Raw genomic sequence first — 5,572 nt, forward strand, 5'->3', positions numbered from 1 at the left:
TCTCCCACGCCTGGGCGCGCTTTGGGCCCAGTTATTTCGCTCACGCGCCATAAACAGTCCCCGGCAGATAATGGGCCGGGCTTTAGTTGCGCCGGCAGATACTATGACGTGAAAAGTAGTCTTTATTCCCGGCTGTGGGACTGCCCTCGTTTGTAAACTTCTAGCGGCAGTTTACTTGCCTTCAAGTAATTTTGCCGGCAGTTGAACGTTTCCCGGTAGATAGTATGCCCTTATTCAGATATTTCTGCCGGCAGTTAACTGCCCCTAATCAAGGGTTGTGGTGTAGTGGCAGCAAGCATCATCGCTGCATCCGTCGGTGCGGCGGGAAGGCCGCACCGCCACTCCGTCGCTGACTCCAGCTGGTTCGTCGTCTCACGCTCGTCGCGCTCCCACAGACGCGCAGGCCGCGTTGCTTGTGACGCCCGGATATTTAAGCTACAGTAAACCTCTGCTAATGATGCCACGTCACCTCGATTACTGTTGCTAATCTCGCGTTAGTTCGCAACCGGTTCGAATTCAAATTCAAAATCAAGCAAACAATAAAAGTTTTCAAATATTAAAACTAAAATGTTCGGAGTGAGCCAAATAATGCATAGGTAATTATGGTGGTGAAACCACACTTTTATAAAATGTTTAAATACTCTAAAATGAATAAAACAGTAGCAAATACAATTATTTAAATGCTTTAAAAATAATAAACATTTTCAAAACTAATTTGTTATAAGTATTAAACTATTGTGGCAGTGGCATAATTTGTAAAATCTATTTAGGTGCCACTTTGGTAATTTAATAAAACTAAAATAAAAGAAAACTAAAAGTAAAACGGTAGAAGAAAAATTAAGAAAAACAAAATACAAAGAAAAGAGAAAACCCCGCCCCCTTCGCTGGGCCACGGCCCAGATGGCCTCGTGGCCAATCGGGCCAGCCCAGCCGCACCTCTCCTGGCCTATATGACCCACTCCCTCCTACTAACCCCCCACCTGGGCAAACCCTAGCCCACTACCCACTACCCCGATTCCCCTCCCAACACCCCGTCGCCACTCTCTCTCCCCCCGATCCCCTCCTGGATCGGGATCGAACACCGACCCCCGCCACCTGGATTGACCGCGCCTGCCACCGCCGAGGACCTCGCCGGAGGCCACCACCCCGGACCACCCCGCCGGCCTGCATCCTCTCCGTCGTCGCCTCGTCCTCGTCCTCTTCCTCGCGCCCCACTGTCACGTCCCTACAGCCCCGCCGTGAGCGCCCTCCTCCTTTCCCCTCTTCCCCTGTCACCGCGCGCCCGAGGCCGTGCTCGCTCGCGGCCTCCCCGCGCTCGTCGCGCCTCCTTTGGATGGCCATCGTGCCCGAGCCGTTCCCCGCTGTCGCCTCGCCGCACACGGCCCGCCCCGCGCGTGCCCACCGTGGCCGCCTTCGCCGGTCTGCTATCCCTCGCCTTTGCGCAGACCACTCGTCGCTCGCCCTGTCGCCGGCGTCCTCGGCTCCGTCGCCTTCCCTGCTCCTCCAGATGCCCGCGCCCCCGCGTCGTGGCCAACCCCCTGTTGCTGCTCTACATCACCGGCGCCATCCTTCGTTGGCGCCGCTCGCCGTCGACCGCCCGTAGCGCCCTCGCCGTGGCCTCGCCTCTGGCCATCGCCCCCTGTCATCCTGGGCAAGCGCCCAAACGGGCTGGGCATCATCGCCCGCTAGCACCGCCCCGCGGTGGCTCTCTGGGCCACTGACTAGGGGGCCCCACACCCCTATTAAGTAAAAAAAAGAATAATAAATTAATTAATTAATTTAATAATTAATTAACTTAACTAATGTCGCTTAATTAACCAATTAACTATCTAATTAGCCTAACTAAACTTGTTAGTTAACTAGACAATCAATGACAGGGGGCCCCACCCCGTGTTGACCAGTCAAAGTTTGACTGGTCAACTGGGTCCCCCTGGCCCCACATGTCAGCCAATGTACAATTTTTTGTGTACACTGTGCTGGGTACATCTAGCAATTTAACATTTAATTTTCCAATTTAAAATAATTTAGAAAATGATTTAAAATCTTTAGTAAATCATATCTTTTAATCCGTAACTCGGATTAAATTACTTTCTACATGAAAGTTGCTCAGAACGATGAGACGAATCCGGATACGCAGTCCGTTCGTTCGCCACACACCCCTAACCTATCGAACTTGCAACTTTCCCCCTCCGGCTCCTCTGCCCGAAAACGCGAAACACCGGGAATACTTTCCCGGATGTTTCCCCCCTTAACCGGTACCACCTCATACCAAGTTAGGGCACACCTAGCACCGCTCATTGTCACGTCACGCATCGTCGTGTTTATGTTTGCATTGTATTCATTGTTTCTTCCCCCTCTTATCTCCGGTAGACTACGAGACCGATGCTGATGCCACCGAGTACGACTACGTCACCGACGACCGCTCCTTGTCTGAGCAACCAGGCAAGCCCCCCCTTTGATCACAGATATCGCCTACTCTTCTCTATACTGCTTGCATTAGAGTAGTGTAGCATGTTACTGCTTTCCGTTAATCCTATTTTGATGCATAGCCTGTCATTGCTGCTACAGTCATTGATACCTTACCCGCAATCCTAAATGCTTAGTATAGGATGCTAGTGTTCCATCAGTGGCCCTACAGTCTTGTCCGTCTGCCATGTTATACTACTGGGCTGTGATCACTTTGGGAGGTGATCACGGGCGTATACTATATACTTTACACAGTTACATTACCTGTGATACTGTTCGGAGATGGGGGCTGAAGGGGCAGGTGGCTCCATCCCGGTAGAGGTGGGCCTGGGTTCCCGACGGCCCCCGACTATTACTTTGTGGCGGAGCGGCAGGGCAGGTTGAGACCACCTAGGAGACAGGTGGGCCTGGCCCTCTTCGGCGTTCGCGGATACTTAACACGCTTAACGAGATCTTGGTATTTGATCTGAGTCTGGCTACTGGCCTATACGCACTAACCATCTACGCGGGAGTAGTTATGGGTATCCCGGTGTCGTGGTATCAGCCGAAGCCTTCTTGACGTCAGCGACTGAGTGGCGCGCGCCGGGTTGGACTGCGTTAACGCAACTTCCTTTGTAATGGAGGTTGCTAGGTCTGCTCACCGGCCGCGTACGCAACGTGCAGGTGTGCAATGGGTGATGGGCCCAGACCCCTGCGCGCATAGGATTTAGACCGGCGTGCTGACCTCTCTGTTGTGCCTAGGTGGGGCTGCGACGTGTTGATCTTCCGAGGCCGGGCATGACCCAGGAAAGTGTGTCCGGCCAAATGGGATCGAGCGTGTTGGGTTATGTGGTGCACCCCTGCAGGGAAGTTAATCTATTCGAATAGCCGTGATCTTCGGTAACAGGACGACTTGGAGTTGTACCTTGACCTTATGACAACTAGAACCGGATACTTAATAAAACACACCCTTCCAAGTTCCACAGACAACCCGGTGATCACTTTTCCACAGGGCGACGAGGGGAGGATCGCCGGGTAGGATTATGCTACTAGAGATGCTACTTGGAGATGCTACTTGGAGATACTACTTGGAGGACTTCAATCTACTCTCTTCTACATGCTGCAAGACGGAGGCTTCCAGAAGCGTAGTCTTCGACAGGATTAGCTATCCCCCTTTTATTCTGGCATTCTGCAGTTCAGTCCACCGATATGGCCTTTTACACATATACCCATGCATATGTAGTGTAGCTCCTTGCTTGCGAGTACTTTGGATGAGTACTCACGGTTGCTTTTCTCCCTCTTTTCCCCTTTCCCTTCTACCTGGTTGTCGCAACCAGATGCTGGAGCCCTGGAGCCAGACGCCACCGTCGACGATGATTCCTACTACACTGGAGGTGCCTACTACTACGTGCAGGCCGCTGACGACGACCAGGAGTAGTTAGGAGGATCCCAGGCAGGAGACCTGCGCCTCTTTCGATCTGTATCCCAGTTTGAGCTAGCCTTCTTAAGGTAAACTTGTTTAACTTATGTCTGTACTCAGATATTGTTGCTTCCGCTGACTCGTCTATGATCGAGCACTTGTATTCGAGCCCTCAAGGCCCCTGGCTTGTATTATGATGCTTGTATGACTTATTTATGTTTTAGAGTTGTGTTGTGATATCTTCCCGTGAGTCCCTGATCTTGATCGTACACGTTTACGTGCATGATTAGTGTACGATTAAATCGGGGGCGTCACAAGTTGGTATCAGAGCCGACTGCCTGTAGGAATCCCCCTTCCACACTCCTTGGCCGAAGTCGAGTCTAGACATTGCAAAAACTTTTACTAACTTGGCTGTGTGCCTTACGGGCCCACGTCGCCATCGGGTGGTATTAGGATCTTTTATTCCTCGTCTATACTCTGGGACTCTGATCTCTCTACTATTCGTGTTAAATGAATTTGCTAACTCTAAGATTAGGATCTCGTGATCGCATCCACCCGAAGAGCCCCTTATTGCAGAGGATCGCCTGCTACATCAGAAGATTCCGAAGATACTCTCTGATGTTCTCTCGAGACTTGTGCCCATCACTTTGGCTATTCCTGACCACCGATAAATCCGTATGGATAACTACTTACACTTGCCATTCTTATGATCATCCCCCATTGATCTTGTTATTACAAGATACCCCAAAGTTTTCTCTATTGTTCCGAGAATACTTTGTGCCTACTGCAGGCAGTTCTTTGCCACATGAATACCCCTTCGAATAAATCCTCGCACTTGTCGAGTATCCGCTCATCCCCAGTTGTTCATGTGTTTCACAAAAGTCTTCGAAATAATATTCGATCTTCCGAAAATCCTTTGGGGCCTTTGGCTCTTGAAATTCTTGCTTGCTTGCATTATGGATAATCCCATAAGTCTCGTAGTCATATTGACATTCCTTGTCATTATCAATTTGAGTCTGTTGACTCAATGTGTTTGCGAATACATGCAATCATCATTGATCCTTATAAATTAACTTTCCGAGTGAATTGCCATTCCTTTAGCTGGAATTGGTTCTCGACCAATCGAATTGTCTTTGATTGTACCCTAAGGCTATTCAACTTATCCACCCCTAATCAGAGCATTGCTTCTGATCCCTTGATTTGGGAATCATAATTCCTTTGCATTTGACAATTGAGTTAGTCAGTTGTTTCTATAATCCGGTGCACTTGCATTCCTTCTTCCTTTGATAGAGTACCGATACCCACACCAGCTCCGTTGTGGACCATCGGTTCCTTTGTTGGATTTTATGTCCTTCATATTAATCACGTTGTGAGCTCTTTCCCCTGATACATAATGCCTTTGGTACATTGTATCCTCTGCTTGACCAACAATGCTCTACTTTCGAGCTTGTATTAATTACCCCGAAGTTTGTGGTATATGTTCGTAAGATGCCCTGATGGGTTGAACCTATGCCTTCCTTAATATGTGTGAACTCGGAAGATTTCACGAGTCATACTCATCTGGTATTTCACCAGGTAAAACTTTCAACACTAATGCCTTTATCAAAGCGAGAAGTGAATGGAAGGTTATACATTGAAGAAGTGGGAGTCGACCTTGAACTTTGTGTTCATGCCCATAGACACGATGTAGATCTTCTCATCGAAGCT

The sequence above is a fragment of the Triticum dicoccoides genome, chromosome 4B, assembly GCF_002162155.2.
Source record: "Triticum dicoccoides isolate Atlit2015 ecotype Zavitan chromosome 4B, WEW_v2.0, whole genome shotgun sequence".
NCBI lineage: Eukaryota > Viridiplantae > Streptophyta > Magnoliopsida > Poales > Poaceae > Triticum > Triticum dicoccoides.